The sequence below is a fragment of the Myotis davidii genome, unplaced genomic scaffold (genome assembly GCF_000327345.1).
Source record: "Myotis davidii unplaced genomic scaffold, ASM32734v1 scaffold803, whole genome shotgun sequence".
NCBI classification, from domain to species: Eukaryota; Metazoa; Chordata; class Mammalia; order Chiroptera; family Vespertilionidae; genus Myotis; species Myotis davidii.
This window is the reverse complement of record NW_006295567.1, coordinates 4,441,069-4,451,527: the sequence shown is the minus strand read 5'-3', so window position 1 is coordinate 4,451,527 and position 10,459 is coordinate 4,441,069. Positions and strand designations below refer to the sequence as shown.

General features: G+C 37.3%; 1 pseudogene; it reads left to right on the top strand.

The window, feature by feature from the left end:
• The first annotated feature begins 2,781 nt into the window (after positions 1–2,781).
• LOC102756782 lies at positions 2,782–3,316 on the top strand (annotated as a pseudogene).
• Positions 3,317–10,459: the final 7,143 nt, after the last annotated feature.

Here is a 10,459-nt window from a genome sequence, read left to right as displayed (position 1 = left end):
CTGATTGAAACTTGTGGTATATAGATAAGTAGATGAATAGAAATATACACAATTATAATTTTACTTGTAATATTTAATGCTCTTCTCAGCAATTTGTAGAATAAATAGAACATCAGTAAGGCTATAGAATATTTGAGCAGCACTATCAACCAACTTGACCAAATAACAGTAGAACATATGTGGTTTTCAAGGGCACATGACACATTCATCAAGAAATAGATTGGGCCATAAAACAAGTCTCATTGAAATTTTAAAAAATAAAATGAGTGTCAAAAATCTCTAAATATTTGGACACTGATATCCATGCATAAGAGAAATTATATATTTTTGTAGATTATGAAAAGCTGATTCTAATATTAACATGAAAATGCAAAGAGCTTAAAATGGACAAAGGAGATGTTTATAAAGTACAAATTTGAAATACTCAAATGACAAAAAAGGATGGGCAACATCAAATGTTGATAAGGAAGTAAAGCATGGAGACTCAACGTTGTTGTCAGTCAGAAGATACAATCACCGTGAAAGATCTGGAAGTTTGTTATAGGGCTATTTGTGAACCTACCCTTTGGATCAGAAATTTCAATCTATATATATAAAAGCCTAAGTGACAAAAGCAGTTGCTATGATGCTCATTGACCACCAGGGGACAGATGCTCAACGCAGGGGCTTCCACCTGGTGGTCAGTGCGCTCCCAAAGCAGGAGCGCCGCTCAGCTGAGCTCTCAAGGCAGGAGCTGCTCCCTAGTGGTCAGTGCGCTCCCAAAGCAGGAGCACCACTCAGCTGACCAACAGGCGCCAGACGCTGGGCTCATGGCTGGTGAGTGCATCTGCGGCAAGAGCCTCTGTCATGTACACTCCCCCTGCGCGCCCCTCCCCGATCCAGACTGGGACCAGGATCGGGACCAGCATCTAGACTGCCTGGGTGCAAGCCTGCGGACACTCTTGGTCATGAGAATGCCGATATCATCCTAGGATGGGTGTGTCGAGACCACAGCAGAGCGGCAACAAGACTACTGAGAGGAGGCGGTGACAGGAGCAGTGGATGAGTGGGAGTGGCGTGGCGCTGGCCCAGGCTCGGCTCCTCCCTAACTGCCTGCTGCTTCAGGCACTACTATATCCCTCGGGGGATGTTGGACTGCAGGTTTCAGCCTGGTCCCTGCAGGCCACTCTGAGGGACCCCACTAGTGCACAAATCTGCACCAGGCCTCTAGTTTTATATAATTGTCCTAGAGAAATAAAAAATATGTCCACAAAAGAAAATGTGCAATAATCTATACTAATAGAAGGGTTATATGCTAATTAGACTGGGTAGACCGGACATCTTCCGGATGTCCTTCTGGACATCCTTCCAGACAAAGCCACAGTGGCTGTAAGGGCCAAGGAAGGCTGGCATCCGCAGTGGCTGCAAGGGGCGAGGAGGGCCGGCGGCCAGCCTGGCAGTAGCACTGGGGTGATGGGGGCAGCGCTTTCCCCTGATTGGCCTGGTCACCTCCTGCAGAGGGAGGCCAGACTGCAGCTTAGGCCCACTCCCCATGGGGAGAGGGTCTAAGCTGTCAGTAGGACATCCCCTGAGGGCTCCTGGACTGTGAGAGGGGGCAGGCCAGGCTGAGGGACACTCCCAGAGCATGAATTTTGTGCACTGTGCCTCTAGTATTTTATAATAGTCCAAACTGGAAACAGGCCACATGCCTTTAGGAGAAATATGGCTGTGGTATATCCATAAAATATACTATCACTATTCAGTAATGAAAAGGAATGAACTACTGATACAACATAGATAAATATCAAAACACTAGTGGCCCGGTGTATAAAATTTGTGCATGGGTAGGGTCCCTAAACCTGGCTGGCGATCAGGGTTGGCCAGCGCCTCACTTCCCTGGCTGCTGGCTGCCTGCCAGGGCCTTCCTTCATTCTGCACCACCCCCTGGTTGTCAGCGCATGTCATAGTGAGCGATCGGTCTCCTGGTTGAACTTCTGCAGGGATAATTTGCATATTAGGCTTTTATATATATAGATTATGTTGAGCAAATAAGCCTCATATATCTGTAATGTATGATTCCTCTCATTTAAATTGCTTAAACTGGTAGAATAATTCTGTGATGGGAGAAAAAAGTGTTTGCCTTTTGGTGGGACGGATAGAGATTGACTGGGAAAGGAAATTAAAGAACTTTTTGGGTTAAGGTAATATTCTAGATCTTGATAGAAATTTGGGTTACCATAAGGGTAACTGAATACTACACATAATATTTGTACATTTTACTTTATATAAATATTATCTCAAAAGAAAAAGGTAAACTATAAATATTTAACTCAGCTTGACGTGCATACTAAAATATTTATTTTACCACTTACTGATATTTGCAACTTACTTTGAAATTCATAAAAACAATAAAATAGATTGATAAATGAATAAAGGAGAGCAAATGGACAAATCAGTGATAAATCAATTGTAGTGAAAAGTTAATAATAGAATCTAGTTAATGGTTGTATGGGAATTCACTGTAAACTGTTTTAAGCTTTTTGTGTGTTTGAAAATTTCCATAACAGAATGTTGGGAAAATCGTGTTTATAAACTTCTGTTTCCTAACAATACTTGTAAAAGAATATTTATAGCAATTTTATTCTAAAAGTCCCAAATCAGAAATGACACCACAGTCTATCAACATGTGAATGGATAAAGAATCTGTGATATATTTCAAAAAGAACAACTAATGCTAAAAGCAACAACATGGATGAATTAAAAAACAGGAATCTGAACAAAAGAAGCTGGACTCAGGCAGTCCGTCTTGTGCTCGCCATGAGGCCGCAGCAGGCGCCAGTGTTCAGAAAGGTATTCATTCGGCGAGACTACAGCAGTGGCACACGCTGTCAGTTCCAGACCAAGTTCCCCGCGGAGCTGGAAAACCAGATTGATAGGCAGCAGTTTGAAGAAACAGTTCAAACTCTAAATAACCTTCATGCAGAAGCAGAGGAGCTCGGGGGCCAATCATATCTTGAAGGTTGTTTGGCTTGTTTAACAGCATACACCATCTTCTTATGCATGGAAACTCATTACGAGAAGGTTCTGAGGAAAGTCTCCAAATACATTCAAGAGCAGAATGAGAAGATACATGCTCCCCAAGGCCTCCTCCTAACAGATCCCATTGAGAGAGGACTTGGAGTTATGGAAATTACCATTTATGAAGACAGAGGGATGAGCAGTGGAAGATAAACCATGGAATTAAAGATCCCAGCTCCAGCTGGGAACCTCATCTCTCCACTGGATGATCACAGAGCATCCCCTACCTCCTCTACAGAGTGTCATTCCTTTGTATCTGCTGCCAGAGCCACGGTGCCATTGACTCCAAGGACTAACTTTCTAAAATTCCACACCTGGAGTGACTGCTAGTCGCTCAGCATCCACTTTTTGTCTCCAAATTCTGTAGGACTCTGTAATCTTTTCACTAGTTTCTGAGAAAACAAAATGAAGCATTTCACTTTTTTTATTCAGAGCCACTAATGAAATATGCAGGTGGTCAGCCCAACGCAATTATTTCTTACCTGCCACCAGTCCCAGTGGTTCTCTTCATTCCTTCGGCCAGCTTCCCAGGTGGCTATAGACCTCAAAGTTATGTCTTAGCCAGTGTTCAGTCTCATTCCCCCAAATTAATAAAATGCTTTTCTTCAGGTTTTTAGTATAGGGTAGGCTATGTCTGTGGTGTTGCTAATGCATCTCCCAGGTTTCAAAGAACTATCAGTTTTGCCATGACTCAAATCTATTTCTGTTGTTAAGTTTCTCAATCTGAAGTTCATTGGAAAAATAATGTGTTCTTTGTTTTATTATAGCAATTATTACTAATAAAGCAGTATTTAATACAGTTTCCAGTATTTTTCTTTGGAGAATTTTGTTATCATTGCATTACCTTGAATGTTGGGAAGCTGTGGTATGTGTTGCTCGTTCCTTATATAAATAAATAAGTGAGCACAATACAGTGGATGCTAAACCATCAAACACATAAATGCTCCTGAAAGTGTAATAAGCAAGTGTAATAAATATTTTAATTATAGTTTTGTTATAAATATAACTTATGAGAAAAAAATTGATAGCAATAATAGTGTATATTGCTGATTTTTAACTATCCCTGCTGGCAAATCTAATGATTCACAGACTTTCCTTATATACAGCATTCATTGCACAGAAATCTTATGATAGGTTTAAGTACAGTAAGTTAAGCGATTTCCAACTAAAACTCTCAAGTCTGAGTCAATATTTCTAGCTCTTTTGGCTGTATGTTTTTAGTATTGGGCTTCTTATGACTTTCATTCACCTTTGATCTTTGAGAGCACCATATTTGGAAGAGAGTTAAATATATTAGAGAGAATGAAATAGTAACAAGTTTTAGTTTCAGTGATATTGTAGGTGCTAATACTGGATTTACTCTTTCAGATTTAATTTCTTTTATGGGTCTGTTAGTTTCCCAATAAATTCCATAGGTCTGTGTAATATTTTAATTATATAAAACACCTTTGTTACTTTATAGGCTATATTAATGTTTGTCTGCCTTTTAAACCTGTTGCAATGCAATAACTTTGCTGAAATATTAACACAGTAGTAAAACTTTTCTTAAAAAGAAAAGAAGATAGACTCATCCAGTCGGTGTGGCTCAGTGGTTGAGCATTTACCCATGAATGAGAAGGTCATGGTTCCATTCCTGGTCAGGGCACATGAGGGCTTGACCCCCAGTAGGGGGCATGCAGGAGACAGCTGATCGAAGTGATCAATGTTCAATTTTTGTCTCTCATCAGTGTTTCTATCTCTCTATCCATCTCCCTTCCTTTCTTTAAAATCAATAAATATATTTAAAACAAAAGAAAAGAAGATGGACTGAAAATGTACACCACATGATTCTAAAAATTGAGGAAATTTTTAGGACAGGAAAAACCTAATTTGTAATGACATAAAGCAGATCAGGTTTTTTTGCTAGGGGCTGGAGGTGTGAGAATTTAACTATGGAAAAATGGAGAGAATTTGGGGGGATAATGGAAACATTTTTTTATTTTGATTGTAATAGTGATGTATATGTCTATCCAAACTCACTGAAACACACATTTAAAATGGGAAGATTTATAACATGTAGATTTTATCTCAATAAAGTTTATTTGAAAAAAATATGTATAGTTTAGCTAATGTTCTGTATAACTTTGCAGATAATTTTGTAAGTTGTTTCATTCTTGTTTTGTTTTGTTAATCTTTGCCAGGGGATTGTTTTTCCCCATTGATTTTTAGGGAGAGTGGAAGAGAGAGGGAAAGACAGAGAGAAACAGTGATATAAGAGAAACACATGAATTGGTTGCCTCCTGAATTCCACTCTGCACCCCCACAACCAGCGCCCAGGCTGGGAAGGAGTATGCAACCAAGGTATGTGCTCTTGACCAAAATGGAACCTGGGACCCTTTGGTCGCAGGCCAGCAGTCTATCCACTGAGCTGAACCAGCCAGGGCATGTTTCGATCCTATAACCCTTTGCTGAGGGCTATAATAACTCCTATGTGTTGATATTTTTCTCATTCAGTCTCCTAAAGCTAGGTGTTTCTTGGAGTTCAAACCATGTGCTCAGTATTCAATTTAATTATTTTTCTCCTTTATAATAAGGACTGCTAATGTTTCAGTCCAGTTAATGTGGTACTCATTGCCTCCCTAAAACAAGCATCACCAGACAGTTTCTCTCAGATTCGAGTTACATAGAATCAACTCAAGCAAAAAGAGAAAGTATTTTGACTTATGAGACACTAAGAAGTTTAAATAATGAAGCCCTATGGGAGACAAGATGCAAATGGCACTAGGGAATGCCTAGAACTAGGTAACATTTCCAGAACTCTTTCACCATCTTCACTCCCCCTGTACTCACCCCCCCTGCCCCGAATTTGGACTTCATTCTTACACTGCAGATTGGCTAACTTCATTTTTAAGGCTCATAGTTATTGAATCTGTCACATTCTCAATCCTGTGGCTTCACAAACCACAAAGAGCTAGTACTGATATTCTCTTCAATCCTAATTGCACAAGGCCCAAGGAAGGACCCCTTTGGCATAGCAGAGTTCAGATAACCACCTACAGCCCCATTTTTTACCGTGGCCAGGGAACCAGGGGATATGGGGTCATGACATAATACGACATCACCAGTGATAGCTTTGAGGATATCAGGGTTTAAAATTTGGCAAGGGCATGCTACAAAAGTAGGGAAAATCCAGGGAATAGTCTCATATAGGCTCATAGTAATAGGCTTATTACCATGTCTTAAATATTTATTCAAATGTTAAAACCCAAAGGTGGATTCTTCATTCATTTTTTCCCAAAATAATTTGTAAAATACTTCTAACTTAGTTCTAGGAAACTAACAGGCATAAAAATGAAATAGTACTTAATTACATTTTATATATTCTACATAAAATTAATATTTTTAAATAAAATTTTAAAATAAAATTCAGATTTTAATAATATTAGCAATGAAAAATAAGCAGTATACAATACTATGAAACTAAATGTGGAGAAGGGAAAAGTCTTACAGTCAGTAGAAGTAGTTAAAGACAATGTAGTATGAACATGAGGAAATCATGTATTTAGAATCTAATTTAGTTTAACAATTGATTACTGATTCTTCCAAGCAGTTGATCTCTGGCAATCAGTTTCATAGTCCACAAAGAATTTGGAGTGGATGACCTCCTTTCCGGAATGTAAGAAGATGCAGTAAATACATATTAACTATATACAAATCATATATTTTGACATTTAGGTAGAAATTATTTATTTTCTAATATATGTGTAAGTCCAGAACATTTGATATTAATTTAAATTGAAAAACATAAATCCCATAGTTTTAAATAAATGTTATATGAGTCATTATGTCCATCATTCTTTTCAATCTTGATCTTTCACCAGCTAAATTAAAGCTTTCAAATATATTATACAAACATATTAACGTGTAATGTTTCTAGGATTTTAAAATCTTGCATCAATTTCATAATTAACATTCTGATTTTACTTAATTCTACATTAAACTGGAACCAAGCAACAGACAGTTTATCAACTTTAATATTCATTAACTTAGTCTCCATCACCCTTAATTGTTGTAATTTTATTTTAAGTCTTTATTGTTGAAAGAATTACATATAACACCCTTTTTCTCCATTGACCCCTTATAGCCCATCCCCACACCCTATCCCAGGCCTTCACTACCCTATTTTCTGTGTCCATGGGTTATGCATATATGCATACGAATTCTTTTGTTGTTCTCATTCCAGCCACCCACCTCAGCCTTCCCTCTGAGACTTGACAGTCTGTTCCATGCTTCTATGTCTTTGGATCTATTTTGTTCATCAGTTTATTTTGTTCATTAAAGTCCACATATGAGTGAGATCATGTGATGCTTGTCTTTCTCTAACTGGCTTATTTCATACATTTATAGCATGAAATACTATGAAGCTGTAAAAAATATATTTTATCCTCTGAGATAGCATGTAGAGACCTGGGGACCATAATTGTCTTTGTTTTTCATATCAATCTTTCCCAACCATTTCAAACAGAATTCCCTGAGTTAAGCATTTTTACAAATTTAGTAATAGAGAATTTTAAAATAATCATTATTGAAAATCCTAGTCATTGACTCTTAACAAATCACTAAAATAGAAATCAATTTTTATCAATATGCTTCCTAAAAATTTCCCTAGCATAGCATTGTACTTTGAAAATACTTCAGTTAAGAAAATCTGTAGCTTAGCAATATTTTCTATGAACAAGTCCCCAGTAAGAATATATAATCAAGAAAACACAAAAGCCTTTAAATAAATGACTGAAAGCAGTTTCTAACCTGTTCCAAATGATATTTGGAAGATGGATTTCTCCTACTGCTGTAAGTCAAAAAGTTTGCTCTCAACTAATATGACTCATTTCCTCACAGTTAGAAGGAAACCTTTAAAATTGCAGGGAAAATTTCCTTGGCAACATCTTCCAGCATTTATAGATGCTACTTTTAACATTTAATTTTAAATGTTCTGATTACTCACAAGTAACTACTACCTATAAAAGATAAAGTACATCAAAATCCAGGTACAGAATTAGACACTTGGGCCTTGGCTAAGTTGGTTAGAGTGTTATCTCATGCATCAAAAGGTTGTGGTTTCTATTCCTGATCAGTTCAGGTGCATATGGGAAATAACTGATAGGTGTTTCTCTCTCACATTGATGTTTCTCTCTTTCTCTCCCTTCCTCGCTCTCTCTAAAAGAAATAAAATATATCCTTGGGGATCAGTGTTTTACAAGGCAAGGGTTTAGTGTATATCTCCTTAGTAATTAAGCATTAATGTGTGTAATCAGTGAAAATCAGGACTCTTTGATTTCCAACAAGCATTAATTTGCATAAAAATTTTCATAGCTAAGTCATAAAAATCTTTCTTTGAGTATAATAAATAAGAAAAAAAAAACAATTTTGTTTTTCCTTATTTTTTACTAGAGGCTGGTGCATGAATTCATGTATGGGTGGAATCCAGCTGCCTGCCCTGATGGGGGCCGATCGGGGCCAGGCTGGTGGGGAGTGTGGGGGGAGGGGACTTGGGCAGTTGGCCAACCAGCTCCGCTCCCAATGGAGGGCAGGGCCAGTCAGGGGAGGGACCTTGCGGGGTTCAACTGGGTCCCTGATGGGCTGGTCGGCCGCCACAGTGTGCATCATAGCAACTGGTCGGTCGTTCCTGTCGTTCTGGTCGCTAGGCTTTTATATACATTGAAGATACTCAGTTTTCCCAGTTAGAAATGATTACATACAGTAAAAAAATACAAAATTACAGTGAGTTAAATACAATTTACTTCTCTTAGAAGGAGGCAGTGTAAGGAGGACTCTAGTAAGTCATCAGTAACTAAGGTAATTACCTTGATGCTCTATTGCCAAGGGCATGGCTTCCATTCTAAAGATTACCACATAATCCAGGATGGATACTGAAGCTCCAGTCCCCAAATGAAAAGTTTGTGGCCAAAGGAAAAGAGAAGGCACAAGTAGAGATCTTTCCAGTTGAGTTGACTCCCTTAAACACCTTTTCTGGAAATTTCCCATAATACTTTGTTAATTGTGCTTTAAAATTGGCTGCTCAAGACTACATTTTTCTCCTGTAAAACCAGGTTGAAAAGAGCAAAACATTGGCCATATGTCATCATATAATGACCTACAACGTCCCCTTGTACCACAAAATTGATGACCACCTGTCTGAAGATTTTTTTCTTTGGAATGTTATAAAAATGCAATTTTTAAGGTGTCAAGTAATTGAAATACAGCTTGACTCAGTACTTACTAATGTTCTATATTTAAACTAAAATCTAAAGGCTTTCCTGTCTTCAAGGGTAGCTTGTAGGTTTGTTGTGTGTGTGTGTGTGTGTGTGTGTGTGTGTGTGTGTGTGTTTGTTTTGTTTTGTTTTTTCTGCCTGGTGGTTTGTAAAATGTCTTTCCCATTATAAAACAAATAGGCATAATATGAATAATTCTTGGCTGGTATGTCATGAGTCATTTGATCTGTAATTTTAAGACTTCTTTCAGTTCACAAAACTTGTCATATCTTCATAAATTTTAAGATGTAGTTTGTATTCTGTTTTGTGTGTTTATACTTGATCTTGGTTAACCAAAATTGTTGATTTTAAACTTTTCCTGGTCCAGTGAATTTTTTTTTTTCAATTTCTGCAACAGTGAATTCAGTTTAGTATACGTTTCATATAGAACAAGAATGGGTTTCTCTTAATTTATTATCCTTATATGTGTACTAAGATAAACTCAAAATATATAAAAAACTTTATTATTTTCTTATGATATATGTGGGCCTATTTCTGAACTCAATACTGATCAATTAATCTATTTTTCTATCCTATACCAAAACAATACCTAAATTGACTATGATAGCTTTATATTAAATCTTGACAAGTAGTATAAATAATTCATTTTTTAAAATATTTTCAACATTGTTTTTGGCTAATCTAAGTCCTTTGCTTTTTCATATAAATATTGGAGTTATCTTGTCAATTTTTATAAAAAAATTTCATTAGTATTTTGAGTGTGATAATTTTGTTAAATCTATAGATTCTTTTTTTTTTATTTTTTTTTAATTAAATATTTATTGTTCAGATTATTACATTTGTTCCTCTTTTTTCCCCCCATAATTCCCCTCCTCCCAGTTCCCACCCCACCCCTGCCCTCACTCCCCACCCACTGTCCTCATCCATAGGTGCACGATTTTTGTCCAGTATCTTCCCGCATCTCCCACACCCCTTTCCCCCACAAGAATAGTCAGTCCATTCCCTTTCTATGTCCCTGATTCTATTATAATCACCAGTACATTCTGTTCATCAGATTATTTATTCACTTGATTCTTAGATTCACTTGTTGATAGATGCGTATTTGTTGTTCATAATTTGTATCTTTACCTTTTTCTTCCTCTTCCTCTTCT